The 17,540-nt window shown below is 41.9% G+C and overlaps 17 non-coding genes across 17 annotated transcripts; all 17 read left to right on the top strand.

Moving 5' to 3' along the window:
- Window positions 1-1,589: 1,589 nt before the first annotated feature.
- On the top strand, window positions 1,590-1,661 carry trnap-cgg (transfer RNA proline (anticodon CGG)). Its single transcript has one exon. It is a non-coding gene; the product is annotated as a tRNA-Pro (tRNA).
- Window positions 1,662-2,266: 605 nt separating this feature from the next.
- Window positions 2,267-2,338, top strand: trnap-ugg (transfer RNA proline (anticodon UGG)). Its single transcript has one exon. It is a non-coding gene; the product is annotated as a tRNA-Pro (tRNA).
- A 597-nt stretch (window positions 2,339-2,935) lies between these two features.
- trnap-cgg (transfer RNA proline (anticodon CGG)) lies at window positions 2,936-3,007 on the top strand. The gene has a single exon. It is a non-coding gene; the product is annotated as a tRNA-Pro (tRNA).
- A 606-nt stretch (window positions 3,008-3,613) lies between these two features.
- trnap-ugg (transfer RNA proline (anticodon UGG)) lies at window positions 3,614-3,685 on the top strand. Its single transcript has one exon. It is a non-coding gene; the product is annotated as a tRNA-Pro (tRNA).
- A 597-nt stretch (window positions 3,686-4,282) lies between these two features.
- Window positions 4,283-4,354, top strand: trnap-cgg (transfer RNA proline (anticodon CGG)). Its single transcript has one exon. It is a non-coding gene; the product is annotated as a tRNA-Pro (tRNA).
- A 1,953-nt stretch (window positions 4,355-6,307) lies between these two features.
- Window positions 6,308-6,379, top strand: trnap-cgg (transfer RNA proline (anticodon CGG)). Its single transcript has one exon. It is a non-coding gene; the product is annotated as a tRNA-Pro (tRNA).
- A 605-nt stretch (window positions 6,380-6,984) lies between these two features.
- On the top strand, window positions 6,985-7,056 carry trnap-ugg (transfer RNA proline (anticodon UGG)). Its single transcript has one exon. It is a non-coding gene; the product is annotated as a tRNA-Pro (tRNA).
- Window positions 7,057-8,323: 1,267 nt separating this feature from the next.
- Window positions 8,324-8,395, top strand: trnap-cgg (transfer RNA proline (anticodon CGG)). The gene has a single exon. It is a non-coding gene; the product is annotated as a tRNA-Pro (tRNA).
- Window positions 8,396-9,001: 606 nt separating this feature from the next.
- trnap-ugg (transfer RNA proline (anticodon UGG)) lies at window positions 9,002-9,073 on the top strand. The gene has a single exon. It is a non-coding gene; the product is annotated as a tRNA-Pro (tRNA).
- Window positions 9,074-9,670: 597 nt separating this feature from the next.
- Window positions 9,671-9,742, top strand: trnap-cgg (transfer RNA proline (anticodon CGG)). The gene has a single exon. It is a non-coding gene; the product is annotated as a tRNA-Pro (tRNA).
- Window positions 9,743-11,695: 1,953 nt separating this feature from the next.
- On the top strand, window positions 11,696-11,767 carry trnap-cgg (transfer RNA proline (anticodon CGG)). The gene has a single exon. It is a non-coding gene; the product is annotated as a tRNA-Pro (tRNA).
- Window positions 11,768-12,372: 605 nt separating this feature from the next.
- Window positions 12,373-12,444, top strand: trnap-ugg (transfer RNA proline (anticodon UGG)). Its single transcript has one exon. It is a non-coding gene; the product is annotated as a tRNA-Pro (tRNA).
- A 1,267-nt stretch (window positions 12,445-13,711) lies between these two features.
- trnap-ugg (transfer RNA proline (anticodon UGG)) lies at window positions 13,712-13,783 on the top strand. The gene has a single exon. It is a non-coding gene; the product is annotated as a tRNA-Pro (tRNA).
- Window positions 13,784-15,058: 1,275 nt separating this feature from the next.
- trnap-ugg (transfer RNA proline (anticodon UGG)) lies at window positions 15,059-15,130 on the top strand. The gene has a single exon. It is a non-coding gene; the product is annotated as a tRNA-Pro (tRNA).
- A 597-nt stretch (window positions 15,131-15,727) lies between these two features.
- Window positions 15,728-15,799, top strand: trnap-cgg (transfer RNA proline (anticodon CGG)). Its single transcript has one exon. It is a non-coding gene; the product is annotated as a tRNA-Pro (tRNA).
- Window positions 15,800-16,404: 605 nt separating this feature from the next.
- Window positions 16,405-16,476, top strand: trnap-ugg (transfer RNA proline (anticodon UGG)). The gene has a single exon. It is a non-coding gene; the product is annotated as a tRNA-Pro (tRNA).
- Window positions 16,477-17,073: 597 nt separating this feature from the next.
- Window positions 17,074-17,145, top strand: trnap-cgg (transfer RNA proline (anticodon CGG)). The gene has a single exon. It is a non-coding gene; the product is annotated as a tRNA-Pro (tRNA).
- The last annotated feature ends 395 nt before the right edge of the window (window positions 17,146-17,540 follow it).

The following is a 17,540-nucleotide window of genomic DNA, read 5'->3' as shown; positions in this document are numbered from 1 at the left end:
ATGACAAGCCGGGACTGTATTTTCCCTAGCACGTGTAGTATATTACGTTTTCAAGTACAGTCTCCAGGAGTTGAATTGTGTTACTGTCTTTTCAGCCCAAATGCCAACTGATTTGTGCATAAGGGCTTGATACATTCATGTGTGTAGTCAAGACTGAGACTGTGCACTAGGCAAAAGAGCCAAAAAAAGCCAAAATAAACGCCTCAAAAGGCCAAAATAAGAAAGCAAATGTTGAAATAGTAGGCTCGTTGGTCTAGTCGTATGATTCTCGCTTCGGGTGTGAGAGTTCCTGGGTTCAAATCCCGGACAAGCCCTTTATATGTTATTTGACTAAAATTATGTACAGTGCTCTTCTTTACTGCATTGTTGTGACATCTGCTTCTAAGACATGTCAACGTTTAAACAGACCGTTTCTGAATGGCAAAGCAGCTTGTTGGACTACATCTTCAGTTATTCTGTTATTGTTTAGAAGCGAGAGATCCCTGGCCCTTTTTTGGGTTAAATTGCCAGCCAAGCCTACATTGACAACAAAAATGTGGATGCTCTGGTAGCTATTACAATAGCGATACCTGTCACGAAGTGAATCGCAACTGCAGACGAGTGAGGGTGAATAAATAATTTGCTGTTAAGCCAGTGTCCACAGAGCATAGATCTAGCACATCTGGCTCTTACATTAGCATGACAAGACGGGACTGTATTTTCCCTAGCACGTGTGGTATATTACGTTTTCAAGTACAGTCTCCAGGAGTTGAATTGTGTTACTGTCTTTTCAGCCCAAATGCCAACTGATTTGTGCATAAGGGCTTGATACATTCATGTGTGTAGTCAAGACTGAGACTGTGCACTAGGCAAAAGAGCCAAAAAAAGCCAAAATAAACGCCTCAAAAGGCCAAAATAAGAAAGCAAATACGGAACTAGTAGGCTCATTGGTCTAGGCGTATGATTCTCGCTTTGGGTGCGAGAGGTCCTGGGTTCAAATCCCGGACGAGCCCTTTATATGTTATTTGACTAAAACTATGTACAGTGCTCTACTTTACTGCATTGTTGTGACATCTGCATCTAAGACATGTCAACATTAAAATAGACCATTTCTGAATGGCAAAGCAACTTTTTGGACTACAGCTTCGGTTATTGTTTAGAAGCAAGAGATCCCTGGCCCTTTTTTGGGTTAAATTGCCAGCCAAGCCTACATTGACAACAAAAATGTGGATGCTCTGGTAGCTATTACACTAGCGATACCTTTCACTAAGTGAATCGCAACTGCAGACGAGTGAGGGTGAATAAATAATTTGCTGTTAAGCCAGTGTCCACAGAGCATAGATCTAGCACATCTGGCTCTTACATTAGCATGACAAGCCGGGACTGTATTTTCCCTAGCACGTGTGGTACATTACGTTTTCAAGTACAGTCTTCAGGAGTTGAATTGTGTTACTGTCTTTTCAGCCCAAATGCCAACTGATTTGTGCATAAAAGCGTGATACATAGATGTGTGTAGTCAAGACTGAGAATGTGCACTAGGCAAAAGAGCCAAAAAAGCCTAAATAAACGCCTCAAAAGGCCAAAATAAGAAATCAAATCTTGAAATAGAAGGCTCGTTGGTCTAGTCGTATGATTCTCGCTTCGGGTGTGAGAGGTCCCGGGTTCAAATCCCGGACGAGCCCTTTATATGTTATTTGACTAAAATTATGTACAGTGCTCTTCTTTACTGCATTGTTGTGACATCTGCTTCTAAGACATGTCAACGTTTAAACAGACCGTTTCTGAATGGCAAAGCAGCTTGTTGGACTACATCTTCGGTTATTCTGTTATTGTTTAGAAGCGAGAGATCCCTGGCCCTTTTTTGGGTTAAATTGCCAGCCAAGCCTACATTGACAACAAAAATGTGGATGCTCTGGTAGCTATTACAATAGCGATACCTGTCACGAAGTGAATCGCAACTGCAGACGAGTGAGGGTGAATAAATAATTTGCTGTTAAGCCAGTGTCCACAGAGCATAGATCTAGCACATCTGGCTCTTACATTAGCATGACAAGGCGGGACTGTACTTTCCCTAGCACGTGTGGTATATTACGTTTTCAAGTACAGTCTCCAGGAGTTGAATTGTGTGACTGTCTTTTCAGCCCAAATGCCAACTGATTTGTGCATAAGGGCTTGATACATTCATGTGTGTAGTCAAGACTGAGACTGTGCACTAGGCAAAAGAGCCAAAAAAGCCAAAATAAACGCCTCAAAAGGCCAAAATAAGAAATCAAATGTTGAACTAGTAGGCTCGTTGGTCTAGGCGTATGATTCTCGCTTTGGGTGCGAGAGGTCCCGGGTTCAAATCCCGGACGAGCCCTTTAGATGTTATTTGACTAAAACTATGTACAGTGCTCTACTTTACTGCATTGTTGTGACATCTGCATCTAAGACATGTCAACATTAAAATAGACCATTTCTGAATGGCAAAGCAACTTTTTGGACTACAGCTTCGGTTATTGTTTAGAAGCAAGAGATCCCTGGCCCTTTTTTGGGTTAAATTGCCAGCCAAGCCTACATTGACAACAAAAATGTGGATGCTCTGGTAGCTATTACACTAGCGATACCTTTCACTAAGTGAATCGCAACTGCAGACGAGTGAGGGTGAATAAATAATTTGCTGTTAAGCCAGTGTCCACAGAGCATAGATCTAGCACATCTGGCTCTTACATTAGCATGACAAGACGGGACTGTATTTTCCCTAGCACGTGTGGTACATTACGTTTTCAAGTACAGTCTCCAGGAGTTGAATTGTGTTACTGTCTTTTCAGCCCAAATGCCAACTGATTTGTGCATAAAAGCGTGATACATAGATGTGTGTAGTCAAGACTGAGAATGTGCACTAGGCAAAAGAGCCAAAAAAGCCTAAATAAACGCCTCAAAAGGCCAAAATAAGAAATCAAATCTTGAACTAGTAGGCTCGTTGGTCTAGTCGTATGATTCTCGCTTCGGGTGTGAGAGGTCCCGGGTTCAAATCCCGGACGAGCCCTTTGTATGTTATTTGACTAAAATTATGTACAGTGCTCTTCTTTACTGCATTGTTGTGACATCTGCTTCTAAGACATGTCAACGTTTAAACAGACCGTTTCTGAATGGCAAAGCAGCTTGTTGGACTACATCTTCGGTTATTCTGTTATTGTTTAGAAGCGAGAGATCCCTGGCCCTTTTTTGGGTTAAATTGCCAGCCAAGCCTACATTGACAACAAAAATGTGGATGCTCTGGTAGCTATTACAATAGCGATACCTGTCACGAAGTGAATCGCAACTGCAGACGAGTGAGGGTGAATAAATAATTTGCTGTTAAGCCAGTGTCCACAGAGCATAGATCTAGCACATCTGGCTCTTACATTAGCATGACAAGCCGGGACTGTATTTTCCCTAGCACGTGTGGTATATTACGTTTTCAAGTACAGTCTCCAGGAGTTGAATTGTGTTACTGTCTTTTCAGCCCAAATGCCAACTGATTTGTGCATAAGGGCTTGATACATTCATGTGTGTAGTCAAGACTGAGACTGTGCACTAGGCAAAAGAGCCAAAAAAATCCAAAATAAACGCCTCAAAAGGCCAAAATAAGAAAGCAAATGTTGAACTAGTAGGCTCGTTGGTCTAGGCGTATGATTCTCGCTTTGGGTGCGAGAGGTCCCGGGTTCAAATCCCGGACGAGCCCTTTAGATGTTATTTGACTAAAACTATGTACAGTGCTCTACTTTACTGCATTGTTGTGACATCTGCATCTAAGACATGTCAACATTAAAATAGACCATTTCTGAATGGCAAAGCAACTTTTTGGACTACAGCTTCGGTTATTGTTTAGAAGCAAGAGATCCCTGGCCCTTTTTTGGGTTAAATTGCCAGCCAAGCCTACATTGACAACAAAAATGTGGATGCTCTGGTAGCTATTACACTAGCGATACCTTTCACTAAGTGAATCGCAACTGCAGACGAGTGAGGGTGAATAAATAATTTGCTGTTAAGCCAGTGTCCACAGAGCATAGATCTAGCACATCTGGCTCTTACATTAGCATGACAAGACGGGACTGTATTTTCCCTAGCACGTGTGGTACATTACGTTTTCAAGTACAGTCTCCAGGAGTTGAATTGTGTTACTGTCTTTTCAGCCCAAATGCCAACTGATTTGTGCATAAAAGCGTGATACATAGATGTGTGTAGTCAAGACTGAGAATGTGCACTAGGCAAAAGAGCCAAAAAAGCCTAAATAAACGCCTCAAAAGGCCAAAATAAGAAATCAAATCTTGAACTAGTAGGCTCGTTGGTCTAGTCGTATGATTCTCGCTTCGGGTGTGAGAGGTCCCGGGTTCAAATCCCGGACGAGCCCTTTGTATGTTATTTGACTAAAATTATGTACAGTGCTCTTCTTTACTGCATTGTTGTAACATCTGCTTCTAAGACATGTCAACGTTTAAACAGACCGTTTCTGAATGGCAAAGCAGCTTGTTGGACTACATCTTCGGTTATTCTGTTATTGTTTAGAAGCGAGAGATCCCTGGCCCTTTTTTGGGTTAAATTGCCAGCCAAGCCTACATTGACAACAAAAATGTGGATGCTCTGGTAGCTATTACAATAGCGATACCTGTCACGAAGTGAATCGCAACTGCAGACGAGTGAGGGTGAATAAATAATTTGCTGTTAAGCCAGTGTCCACAGAGCATAGATCTAGCACATCTGGCTCTTACATTAGCATGACAAGCCGGGACTGTATTTTCCCTAGCACGTGTAGTATATTACGTTTTCAAGTACAGTCTCCAGGAGTTGAATTGTGTTACTGTCTTTTCAGCCCAAATGCCAACTGATTTGTGCATAAGGGCTTGATACATTCATGTGTGTAGTCAAGACTGAGACTGTGCACTAGGCAAAAGAGCCAAAAAAAGCCAAAATAAACGCCTCAAAAGGCCAAAATAAGAAAGCAAATGTTGAAATAGTAGGCTCGTTGGTCTAGTCGTATGATTCTCGCTTCGGGTGTGAGAGTTCCTGGGTTCAAATCCCGGACAAGCCCTTTATATGTTATTTGACTAAAATTATGTACAGTGCTCTTCTTTACTGCATTGTTGTGACATCTGCTTCTAAGACATGTCAACGTTTAAACAGACCGTTTCTGAATGGCAAAGCAGCTTGTTGGACTACATCTTCAGTTATTCTGTTATTGTTTAGAAGCGAGAGATCCCTGGCCCTTTTTTGGGTTAAATTGCCAGCCAAGCCTACATTGACAACAAAAATGTGGATGCTCTGGTAGCTATTACAATAGCGATACCTGTCACGAAGTGAATCGCAACTGCAGACGAGTGAGGGTGAATAAATAATTTGCTGTTAAGCCAGTGTCCACAGAGCATAGATCTAGCACATCTGGCTCTTACATTAGCATGACAAGACGGGACTGTATTTTCCCTAGCACGTGTGGTATATTACGTTTTCAAGTACAGTCTCCAGGAGTTGAATTGTGTTACTGTCTTTTCAGCCCAAATGCCAACTGATTTGTGCATAAGGGCTTGATACATTCATGTGTGTAGTCAAGACTGAGACTGTGCACTAGGCAAAAGAGCCAAAAAAAGCCAAAATAAACGCCTCAAAAGGCCAAAATAAGAAAGCAAATACGGAACTAGTAGGCTCATTGGTCTAGGCGTATGATTCTCGCTTTGGGTGCGAGAGGTCCTGGGTTCAAATCCCGGACGAGCCCTTTATATGTTATTTGACTAAAACTATGTACAGTGCTCTACTTTACTGCATTGTTGTGACATCTGCATCTAAGACATGTCAACATTAAAATAGACCATTTCTGAATGGCAAAGCAACTTTTTGGACTACAGCTTCGGTTATTGTTTAGAAGCAAGAGATCCCTGGCCCTTTTTTGGGTTAAATTGCCAGCCAAGCCTACATTGACAACAAAAATGTGGATGCTCTGGTAGCTATTACACTAGCGATACCTTTCACTAAGTGAATCGCAACTGCAGACGAGTGAGGGTGAATAAATAATTTGCTGTTAAGCCAGTGTCCACAGAGCATAGATCTAGCACATCTGGCTCTTACATTAGCATGACAAGCCGGGACTGTATTTTCCCTAGCACGTGTGGTACATTACGTTTTCAAGTACAGTCTTCAGGAGTTGAATTGTGTTACTGTCTTTTCAGCCCAAATGCCAACTGATTTGTGCATAAAAGCGTGATACATAGATGTGTGTAGTCAAGACTGAGAATGTGCACTAGGCAAAAGAGCCAAAAAAGCCTAAATAAACGCCTCAAAAGGCCAAAATAAGAAATCAAATCTTGAAATAGAAGGCTCGTTGGTCTAGTCGTATGATTCTCGCTTCGGGTGTGAGAGGTCCCGGGTTCAAATCCCGGATGAGCCCTTTATATGTTATTTGACTAAAATTATGTACAGTGCTCTTCTTTACTGCATTGTTGTGACATCTGCTTCTAAGACATGTCAACGTTTAAACAGACCGTTTCTGAATGGCAAAGCAGCTTGTTGGACTACATCTTCGGTTATTCTGTTATTGTTTAGAAGCGAGAGATCCCTGGCCCTTTTTTGGGTTAAATTGCCAGCCAAGCCTACATTGACAACAAAAATGTGGATGCTCTGGTAGCTATTACAATAGCGATACCTGTCACGAAGTGAATCGCAACTGCAGACGAGTGAGGGTGAATAAATAATTTGCTGTTAAGCCAGTGTCCACAGAGCATAGATCTAGCACATCTGGCTCTTACATTAGCATGACAAGGCGGGACTGTACTTTCCCTAGCACGTGTGGTATATTACGTTTTCAAGTACAGTCTCCAGGAGTTGAATTGTGTGACTGTCTTTTCAGCCCAAATGCCAACTGATTTGTGCATAAGGGCTTGATACATTCATGTGTGTAGTCAAGACTGAGACTGTGCACTAGGCAAAAGAGCCAAAAAAGCCAAAATAAACGCCTCAAAAGGCCAAAATAAGAAATCAAATGTTGAACTAGTAGGCTCGTTGGTCTAGGCGTATGATTCTCGCTTTGGGTGCGAGAGGTCCCGGGTTCAAATCCCGGACGAGCCCTTTATATGTTATTTGACTAAAACTATGTACAGTGCTCTACTTTACTGCATTGTTGTGACATCTGCATCTAAGACATGTCAACATTAAAATAGACCATTTCTGAATGGCAAAGCAACTTTTTGGACTACAGCTTCGGTTATTGTTTAGAAGCAAGAGATCCCTGGCCCTTTTTTGGGTTAAATTGCCAGCCAAGCCTACATTGACAACAAAAATGTGGATGCTCTGGTAGCTATTACACTAGCAATACCTTTCACTAAGTGAATCGCAACTGCAGACGAGTGAGGGTGAATAAATAATTTGCTGTTAAGCCAGTGTCCACAGAGCATAGATCTAGCACATCTGGCTCTTACATTAGCATGACAAGCCGGGACTGTATTTTCCCTAGCACGTGTGGTATATTACGTTTTCAAGTACAGTCTCCAGGAGTTGAATTGTGTTACTGTCTTTTCAGCCCAAATGCCAACTGATTTGTGCATAAGGGCTTGATACATTCATGTGTGTAGTCAAGACTGAGACTGTGCACTAGGCAAAAGAGCCAAAAAAAGCCAAAATAAACGCCTCAAAAGGCCAAAATAAGAAAGCAAATCTTGAACTAGTAGGCTCGTTGGTCTAGGCGTATGATTCTTGCTTTGGGTGCGAGAGGTCCCGGGTTCAAATCCTGGACGAGCCCTTTATATGTTATTTGACTAAAACTATGTACAGTGCTCTACTTTACTGCATTGTTGTGACATCTGCATCTAAGACATGTCAACATTAAAATAGACCATTTCTGAATGGCAAAGCAACTTTTTGGACTACAGCTTCGGTTATTGTTTAGAAGCAAGAGATCCCTGGCCCTTTTTTGGGTTAAATTACCAGCCAAGCCTACATTGACAACAAAAATGTGGATGCTCTGGTAGCTATTACACTAGCGATACCTTTCACTAAGTGAATCGCAACTGCAGACGAGTGAGGGTGAATAAATAATTTGCTGTTAAGCCAGTGTCCACAGAGCATAGATCTAGCACATCTGGCTCTTACATTAGCATGACAAGACGGGACTGTATTTTCCCTAGCACGTGTGGTACATTACGTTTTCAAGTACAGTCTCCAGGAGTTGAATTGTGTTACTGTCTTTTCAGCCCAAATGCCAACTGATTTGTGCATAAAAGCGTGATACATAGATGTGTGTAGTCAAGACTGAGAATGTGCACTAGGCAAAAGAGCCAAAAAAGCCTAAATAAACGCCTCAAAAGGCCAAAATAAGAAATCAAATCTTGAACTAGTAGGCTCGTTGGTCTAGTCGTATGATTCTCGCTTCGGGTGTGAGAGGTCCCGGGTTCAAATCCCGGACGAGCCCTTTGTATGTTATTTGACTAAAATTATGTACAGTGCTCTTCTTTACTGCATTGTTGTGACATCTGCTTCTAAGACATGTCAACGTTTAAACAGACCGTTTCTGAATGGCAAAGCAGCTTGTTGGACTACATCTTCGGTTATTCTGTTATTGTTTAGAAGCGAGAGATCCCTGGCCCTTTTTTGGGTTAAATTGCCAGCCAAGCCTACATTGACAACAAAAATGTGGATGCTCTGGTAGCTATTACAATAGCGATACCTGTCACGAAGTGAATCGCAACTGCAGACGAGTGAGGGTGAATAAATAATTTGCTGTTAAGCCAGTGTCCACAGAGCATAGATCTAGCACATCTGGCTCTTACATTAGCATGACAAGCCGGGACTGTATTTTCCCTAGCACGTGTGGTATATTACGTTTTCAAGTACAGTCTCCAGGAGTTGAATTGTGTTACTGTCTTTTCAGCCCAAATGCCAACTGATTTGTGCATAAGGGCTTGATACATTCATGTGTGTAGTCAAGACTGAGACTGTGCACTAGGCAAAAGAGCCAAAAAAATCCAAAATAAACGCCTCAAAAGGCCAAAATAAGAAAGCAAATGTTGAACTAGTAGGCTCGTTGGTCTAGGCGTATGATTCTCGCTTTGGGTGCGAGAGGTCCCGGGTTCAAATCCCGGACGAGCCCTTTAGATGTTATTTGACTAAAACTATGTACAGTGCTCTACTTTACTGCATTGTTGTGACATCTGCATCTAAGACATGTCAACATTAAAATAGACCATTTCTGAATGGCAAAGCAACTTTTTGGACTACAGCTTCGGTTATTGTTTAGAAGCAAGAGATCCCTGGCCCTTTTTTGGGTTAAATTGCCAGCCAAGCCTACATTGACAACAAAAATGTGGATGCTCTGGTAGCTATTACACTAGCGATACCTTTCACTAAGTGAATCGCAACTGCAGACGAGTGAGGGTGAATAAATAATTTGCTGTTAAGCCAGTGTCCACAGAGCATAGATCTAGCACATCTGGCTCTTACATTAGCATGACAAGACGGGACTGTATTTTCCCTAGCACGTGTGGTACATTACGTTTTCAAGTACAGTCTCCAGGAGTTGAATTGTGTTACTGTCTTTTCAGCCCAAATGCCAACTGATTTGTGCATAAAAGCGTGATACATAGATGTGTGTAGTCAAGACTGAGAATGTGCACTAGGCAAAAGAGCCAAAAAAGCCTAAATAAACGCCTCAAAAGGCCAAAATAAGAAATCAAATCTTGAACTAGTAGGCTCGTTGGTCTAGTCGTATGATTCTCGCTTCGGGTGTGAGAGGTCCCGGGTTCAAATCCCGGACGAGCCCTTTGTATGTTATTTGACTAAAATTATGTACAGTGCTCTTCTTTACTGCATTGTTGTAACATCTGCTTCTAAGACATGTCAACGTTTAAACAGACCGTTTCTGAATGGCAAAGCAGCTTGTTGGACTACATCTTCGGTTATTCTGTTATTGTTTAGAAGCGAGAGATCCCTGGCCCTTTTTTGGGTTAAATTGCCAGCCAAGCCTACATTGACAACAAAAATGTGGATGCTCTGGTAGCTATTACAATAGCGATACCTGTCACGAAGTGAATCGCAACTGCAGACGAGTGAGGGTGAATAAATAATTTGCTGTTAAGCCAGTGTCCACAGAGCATAGATCTAGCACATCTGGCTCTTACATTAGCATGACAAGCCGGGACTGTATTTTCCCTAGCACGTGTAGTATATTACGTTTTCAAGTACAGTCTCCAGGAGTTGAATTGTGTTACTGTCTTTTCAGCCCAAATGCCAACTGATTTGTGCATAAGGGCTTGATACATTCATGTGTGTAGTCAAGACTGAGACTGTGCACTAGGCAAAAGAGCCAAAAAAAGCCAAAATAAACGCCTCAAAAGGCCAAAATAAGAAAGCAAATGTTGAAATAGTAGGCTCGTTGGTCTAGTCGTATGATTCTCGCTTCGGGTGTGAGAGTTCCTGGGTTCAAATCCCGGACAAGCCCTTTATATGTTATTTGACTAAAATTATGTACAGTGCTCTTCTTTACTGCATTGTTGTGACATCTGCTTCTAAGACATGTCAACGTTTAAACAGACCGTTTCTGAATGGCAAAGCAGCTTGTTGGACTACATCTTCAGTTATTCTGTTATTGTTTAGAAGCGAGAGATCCCTGGCCCTTTTTTGGGTTAAATTGCCAGCCAAGCCTACATTGACAACAAAAATGTGGATGCTCTGGTAGCTATTACAATAGCGATACCTGTCACGAAGTGAATCGCAACTGCAGACGAGTGAGGGTGAATAAATAATTTGCTGTTAAGCCAGTGTCCACAGAGCATAGATCTAGCACATCTGGCTCTTACATTAGCATGACAAGACGGGACTGTATTTTCCCTAGCACGTGTGGTATATTACGTTTTCAAGTACAGTCTCCAGGAGTTGAATTGTGTTACTGTCTTTTCAGCCCAAATGCCAACTGATTTGTGCATAAGGGCTTGATACATTCATGTGTGTAGTCAAGACTGAGACTGTGCACTAGGCAAAAGAGCCAAAAAAAGCCAAAATAAACGCCTCAAAAGGCCAAAATAAGAAAGCAAATACGGAACTAGTAGGCTCATTGGTCTAGGCGTATGATTCTCGCTTTGGGTGCGAGAGGTCCTGGGTTCAAATCCCGGACGAGCCCTTTATATGTTATTTGACTAAAACTATGTACAGTGCTCTACTTTACTGCATTGTTGTGACATCTGCATCTAAGACATGTCAACATTAAAATAGACCATTTCTGAATGGCAAAGCAACTTTTTGGACTACAGCTTCGGTTATTGTTTAGAAGCAAGAGATCCCTGGCCCTTTTTTGGGTTAAATTGCCAGCCAAGCCTACATTGACAACAAAAATGTGGATGCTCTGGTAGCTATTACACTAGCGATACCTTTCACTAAGTGAATCGCAACTGCAGACGAGTGAGGGTGAATAAATAATTTGCTGTTAAGCCAGTGTCCACAGAGCATAGATCTAGCACATCTGGCTCTTACATTAGCATGACAAGCCGGGACTGTATTTTCCCTAGCACGTGTGGTACATTACGTTTTCAAGTACAGTCTTCAGGAGTTGAATTGTGTTACTGTCTTTTCAGCCCAAATGCCAACTGATTTGTGCATAAAAGCGTGATACATAGATGTGTGTAGTCAAGACTGAGAATGTGCACTAGGCAAAAGAGCCAAAAAAGCCTAAATAAACGCCTCAAAAGGCCAAAATAAGAAATCAAATCTTGAAATAGAAGGCTCGTTGGTCTAGTCGTATGATTCTCGCTTCGGGTGTGAGAGGTCCCGGGTTCAAATCCCGGACGAGCCCTTTATATGTTATTTGACTAAAATTATGTACAGTGCTCTTCTTTACTGCATTGTTGTGACATCTGCTTCTAAGACATGTCAACGTTTAAACAGACCGTTTCTGAATGGCAAAGCAGCTTGTTGGACTACATCTTCGGTTATTCTGTTATTGTTTAGAAGCGAGAGATCCCTGGCCCTTTTTTGGGTTAAATTGCCAGCCAAGCCTACATTGACAACAAAAATGTGGATGCTCTGGTAGCTATTACAATAGCGATACCTGTCACGAAGTGAATCGCAACTGCAGACGAGTGAGGGTGAATAAATAATTTGCTGTTAAGCCAGTGTCCACAGAGCATAGATCTAGCACATCTGGCTCTTACATTAGCATGACAAGGCGGGACTGTACTTTCCCTAGCACGTGTGGTATATTACGTTTTCAAGTACAGTCTCCAGGAGTTGAATTGTGTGACTGTCTTTTCAGCCCAAATGCCAACTGATTTGTGCATAAGGGCTTGATACATTCATGTGTGTAGTCAAGACTGAGACTGTGCACTAGGCAAAAGAGCCAAAAAAGCCAAAATAAACGCCTCAAAAGGCCAAAATAAGAAATCAAATGTTGAACTAGTAGGCTCGTTGGTCTAGGCGTATGATTCTCGCTTTGGGTGCGAGAGGTCCCGGGTTCAAATCCCGGACGAGCCCTTTATATGTTATTTGACTAAAACTATGTACAGTGCTCTACTTTACTGCATTGTTGTGACATCTGCATCTAAGACATGTCAACATTAAAATAGACCATTTCTGAATGGCAAAGCAACTTTTTGGACTACAGCTTCGGTTATTGTTTAGAAGCAAGAGATCCCTGGCCCTTTTTTGGGTTAAATTGCCAGCCAAGCCTACATTGACAACAAAAATGTGGATGCTCTGGTAGCTATTACACTAGCAATACCTTTCACTAAGTGAATCGCAACTGCAGACGAGTGAGGGTGAATAAATAATTTGCTGTTAAGCCAGTGTCCACAGAGCATAGATCTAGCACATCTGGCTCTTACATTAGCATGACAAGCCGGGACTGTATTTTCCCTAGCACGTGTGGTATATTACGTTTTCAAGTACAGTCTCCAGGAGTTGAATTGTGTTACTGTCTTTTCAGCCCAAATGCCAACTGATTTGTGCATAAGGGCTTGATACATTCATGTGTGTAGTCAAGACTGAGACTGTGCACTAGGCAAAAGAGCCAAAAAAAGCCAAAATAAACGCCTCAAAAGGCCAAAATAAGAAAGCAAATCTTGAACTAGTAGGCTCGTTGGTCTAGGCGTATGATTCTTGCTTTGGGTGCGAGAGGTCCCGGGTTCAAATCCTGGACGAGCCCTTTATATGTTATTTGACTAAAACTATGTACAGTGCTCTACTTTACTGCATTGTTGTGACATCTGCATCTAAGACATGTCAACATTAAAATAGACCATTTCTGAATGGCAAAGCAACTTTTTGGACTACAGCTTCGGTTATTGTTTAGAAGCAAGAGATCCCTGGCCCTTTTTTGGGTTAAATTACCAGCCAAGCCTACATTGACAACAAAAATGTGGATGCTCTGGTAGCTATTACACTAGCGATACCTTTCACTAAGTGAATCGCAACTGCAGACGAGTGAGGGTGAATAAATAATTTGCTGTTAAGCCAGTGTCCACAGAGCATAGATCTAGCACATCTGGCTCTTACATTAGCATGAAAAGCCGGGACTGTATTTTCCCTAGCACGTGTGGTACATTACGTTTTCAAGTACAGTCTTCAGGAGTTGAATTGTGTTACTGTCTTTTCAGCCCAAATGCCAACTGATTTGTGCATAAAAGCGTGATACATAGATGTGTGTAGTCAAGACTGAGAATGTGCACTAGGCAAAAGAGCCAAAAAAGCCTAAATAAACGCCTCAAAAGGCCAAAATAAGAAATCAAATCTTGAAATAGAAGGCTCGTTGGTCTAGTCGTATGATTCTCGCTTTGGGTGTGAGAGGTCCCGGGTTCAAATCCCGGACGAGCCCTTTATATGTTATTTGACTAAAATTATGTACAGTGCTCTTCTTTACTGCATTGTTGTGACATCTGCTTCTAAGACATGTCAACGTTTAAACAGACCGTTTCTGAATGGCAAAGCAGCTTGTTGGACTACATCTTCGGTTATTCTGTTATTGTTTAGAAGCGAGAGATCCCTGGCCCTTTTTTGGGTTAAATTGCCAGCCAAGCCTACATTGACAACAAAAATGTGGATGCTCTGGTAGCTATTACAATAGCGATACCTGTCACGAAGTGAATCGCAACTGCAGACGAGTGAGGGTGAATAAATAATTTGCTGTTAAGCCAGTGTCCACAGAGCATAGATCTAGCACATCTGGCTCTTACATTAGCATGACAAGCCGGGACTGTACTTTCCCTAGCACGTGTGGTATATTACGTTTTCAAGTACAGTCTCCAGGAGTTGAATTGTGTTACTGTCTTTTCAGCCCAAATGCCAACTGATTTGTGCATAAGGGCTTGATACATTCATGTGTGTAGTCAAGACTGAGACTGTGCACTAGGCAAAAGAGCCAAAAAAGCCAAAATAAACGCCTCAAAAGGCCAAAATAAGAAATCAAATGTTGAACTAGTAGGCTCGTTGGTCTAGGCGTATGATTCTCGCTTTGGGTGCGAGAGGTCTCGGGTTCAAATCCCGGACGAGCCCTTTATATGTTATTTGACTAAAACTATGTACAGTGCTCTACTTTACTGCATTGTTGTGACATCTGCATCTAAGACATGTCAACATTAAAATAGACCATTTCTGAATGGCAAAGCAACTTTTTGGACTACAGCTTCGGTTATTGTTTAGAAGCAAGAGATCCCTGGCCCTTTTTTGGGTTAAATTGCCAGCCAAGCCTACATTGACAACAAAAATGTGGATGCTCTGGTAGCTATTACACTAGCGATACCTTTCACTAAGTGAATCGCAACTGCAGACGAGTGAGGGTGAATAAATAATTTGCTGTTAAGCCAGTGTCCACAGAGCATAGATCTAGCACATCTGGCTCTTACATTAGCATGACAAGCCGGGACTGTATTTTCCCTAGCACGTGTGGTATATTACGTTTTCAAGTACAGTCTCCAGGAGTTGAATTGTGTTACTGTCTTTTCAGCCCAAATGCCAACTGATTTGTGCATAAGGGCTTGATACATTCATGTGTGTAGTCAAGACTGAGACTGTGCACTAGGCAAAAGAGCCAAAAAAAGCCAAAATAAACGCCTCAAAAGGCCAAAATAAGAAAGCAAATCTTGAACTAGTAGGCTCGTTGGTCTAGGCGTATGATTCTTGCTTTGGGTGCGAGAGGTCCCGGGTTCAAATCCCGGACGAGCCCTTTATATGTTATTTGACTAAAACTATGTACAGTGCTCTACTTTACTGCATTGTTGTGACATCTGCATCTAAGACATGTCAACATTAAAATAGACCATTTCTGAATGGCAAAGCAACTTTTTGGACTACAGCTTCGGTTATTGTTTAGAAGCAAGAGATCCCTGGCCCTTTTTTGGGTTAAATTACCAGCCAAGCCTACATTGACAACAAAAATGTGGATGCTCTGGTAGCTATTACACTAGCGATACCTTTCACTAAGTGAATCGCAACTGCAGACGAGTGAGGGTGAATAAATAATTTGCTGTTAAGCCAGTGTCCACAGAGCATAGATCTAGCACATCTGGCTCTTACATTAGCATGACAAGCCGGGACTGTATTTTCCCTAGCACGTGTGGTACATTACGTTTTCAAGTACAGTCTTCAGGAGTTGAATTGTGTTACTGTCTTTTCAGCCCAAATGCCAACTGATTTGTGCATAAAAGCGTGATACATAGATGTGTGTAGTCAAGACTGAGAATGTGCACTAGGCAAAAGAGCCAAAAAAGCCTAAATAAACGCCTCAAAAGGCCAAAATAAGAAATCAAATCTTGAAATAGAAGGCTCGTTGGTCTAGTCGTATGATTCTCGCTTCGGGTGTGAGAGGTCCCGGGTTCAAATCCCGGACGAGCCCTTTATATGTTATTTGACTAAAATTATGTACAGTGCTCTTCTTTACTGCATTGTTGTGACATCTGCTTCTAAGACATGTCAACGTTTAAACAGACCGTTTCTGAATGGCAAAGCAGCTTGTTGGACTACATCTTCGGTTATTCTGTTATTGTTTAGAAGCGAGAGATCCCTGGCCCTTTTTTGGGTTAAATTGCCAGCCAAGCCTACATTGACAACAAAAATGTGGATGCTCTGGTAGCTATTACAATAGCGATACCTGTCACGAAGTGAATCGCAACTGCAGACGAGTGAGGGTGAATAAATAATTTGCTGTTAAGCCAGTGTCCACAGAGCATAGATCTAGCACATCTGGCTCTTACATTAGCATGACAAGCCGGGACTGTACTTTCCCTAGCACGTGTGGTATATTACGTTTTCAAGTACAGTCTCCAGGAGTTGAATTGTGTTACTGTCTTTTCAGCCCAAATGCCAACTGATTTGTGCATAAGGGCTTGATACATTCATGTGTGTAGTCAAGACTGAGACTGTGCACTAGGCAAAAGAGCCAAAAAAGCCAAAATAAACGCCTCAAAAGGCCAAAATAAGAAATCAAATGTCGAACTAGTAGGCTCGTTGGTCTAGGCGTATGATTCTCGCTTTGGGTGCGAGAGGTCCCGGGTTCAAATCCCGGACGAGCCCTTTATATGTTATTTGACTAAAACTATGTACAGTGCTCTACTTTACTGCATTGTTGTGACATCTGCATCTAAGACATGTCAACATTAAAATAGACCATTTCTGAATGGCAAAGCAACTTTTTGGACTACAGCTTCGGTTATTGTTTAGAAGCAAGAGATCCCTGGCCCTTTTTTGGGTTAAATTGCCAGCCAAGCCTACATTGACAACAAAAATGTGGATGCTCTGGTAGCTATTACACTAGCGATACCTTTCACTAAGTGAATCGCAACTGCAGACGAGTGAGGGTGAATAAATAATTTGCTGTTAAGCCAGTGTCCACAGAGCATAGATCTAGCACATCTGGCTCTTACATTAGCATGACAAGCCGGGACTGTATTTTCCCTAGCACGTGTGGTATATTACGTTTTCAAGTACAGTCTTCAGGAGTTGAATTGTGTTACTGTCTTTTCAGCCCAAATGCCAACTGATTTGTGCATAAAAGCGTGATACATAGATGTGTGTAGTCAAGACTGAGAATGTGCACTAGGCAAAAGAGCCAAAAAAGCCTAAATAAACGCCTCAAAAGGCCAAAATAAGAAATCAAATCTTGAACTAATAGGCTCGTTGGTCTAGTCGTATGATTCTCGCTTCGGGTGTGAGAGGTCCCGGGTTCAAATCCCGGACGAGCCCTTTATATGTTATTTGACTAAAATTATGTACAGTGCTCTTCTTTACTGCATTGTTGTGACATCTGCTTCTAAGACATGTCAACGTTTAAACAGACCGTTTCTGAATGGCAAAGCAGCTTGTTGGACTACATCTTCGGTTATTCTGTTATTGTTTAGAAGCGAGAGATCCCTGGCCCTTTTTTGGGTTAAATTGCCAGCCAAGCCTACATTGACAACAAAAATGTGGATGCTCTGGTAGCTATTACAATAGCGATACCTGTCACGAAGTGAATCGCAACTGCAGACGAGTGAGGGTGAATAAATAATTTGCTGTTAAGCCAGTGTCCACAGAGCATAGATCTAGCACATCTGGCTCTTACATTAGCATGACAAGCCGGGACTGTACTTTCCCTAGCA

This window comes from Brachyhypopomus gauderio, unplaced genomic scaffold (assembly GCF_052324685.1).
Source record: "Brachyhypopomus gauderio isolate BG-103 unplaced genomic scaffold, BGAUD_0.2 sc111, whole genome shotgun sequence".
Classification (NCBI taxonomy): Eukaryota; Metazoa; Chordata; class Actinopteri; order Gymnotiformes; family Hypopomidae; genus Brachyhypopomus; species Brachyhypopomus gauderio.
Note: the sequence above shows the minus strand (reverse complement) of the source record. Positions and strands in the feature narration are given on the sequence as shown.